Genomic DNA, 1,049 nt, shown 5'->3' on the forward strand with positions numbered 1-1,049 from the left:
GAAGAGACAAGTTTTGGGATCTCATATCGGGATGTCGATATTATGCCTTTGAGATGTTAGGATCCAGCAAGACTGGGTTTAGGGCAAGACCTAGGTTTACTTTCGGACTAAGGCTATACGATGACAAGTCGTCTTTCATTTTGCCTGTTTGCGATCTCTACCTTATTCGTACCGATATAAAGTCCGCAAAGTGCTATCGGCTTATATGACTTGTCTTGGCATGAATCGAACTACTTCCAAAGGCCGTTTGGAGGTGCTGGACAAAATTTTGGATTTTCTTGTATAGCGCGCTATGGTATCCTAGTCGGATGTAGGAGAGAATATCCTTTCGAGGGTGGCTAGTGTCTGTTTAGGACGTTAGGGTTCGTTTGTTGTGATCAGCAACAAAGAAGTGATGCCATTTTAATGGCATTTTACCGTTAGAGGTATGTTGATTTTGGAAACAAGAGTGTTGTTTCCATAAGTGTTGGAAAGACCGTAACTTCAAGCGTGTTGCGACGTCTCACAGTGCCAGAAGTTAATCTTTTTTGTTTTCAGCCGCATTTTTCTTGCAGGCTGTGGGAACCAAAATTCGCACTGTTGATTTCTGTTTAAATAAGGAAACTAGGAGGACCTGGATATCTGCTAATACCACACGCCAACCAATCAGAACACAAGAATGACAACGATAAAGTATAAGAAATCAAAAAGGGTGCAAAGTAGATCTTATTCTGAATTCGTGTTTGAGCGTTACAACAAGGTAAGAGTCTGGGCTACGAGAGCTGTCGGCGAGATTCCTAGTTCTAAAACCCTAAGACGGCAATAACGCAGCTCGAATAACAAAAATGGAAATATGCCTAATTGCTCTAAGTGCTATGTTTGCTCTGAGAAAAGTCCTTCCCATGTCTCTCCCCTAGGACTCCTTATATACTGGCTCTTAGGTCAGTTTACGCTTTTCCTCTTCTGCCCTTAAGCCGCCATAGCATAAAAATGGAGATATTCCATTTTTTCCGATCTTCGTAATTATCTTCAAAATTTCGTATTTATCCGCGGAAACTTGACATTTATCT

The sequence above is a fragment of the Brassica oleracea genome, chromosome C5, assembly GCF_000695525.1.
Source record: "Brassica oleracea var. oleracea cultivar TO1000 chromosome C5, BOL, whole genome shotgun sequence".
NCBI lineage: Eukaryota > Viridiplantae > Streptophyta > Magnoliopsida > Brassicales > Brassicaceae > Brassica > Brassica oleracea.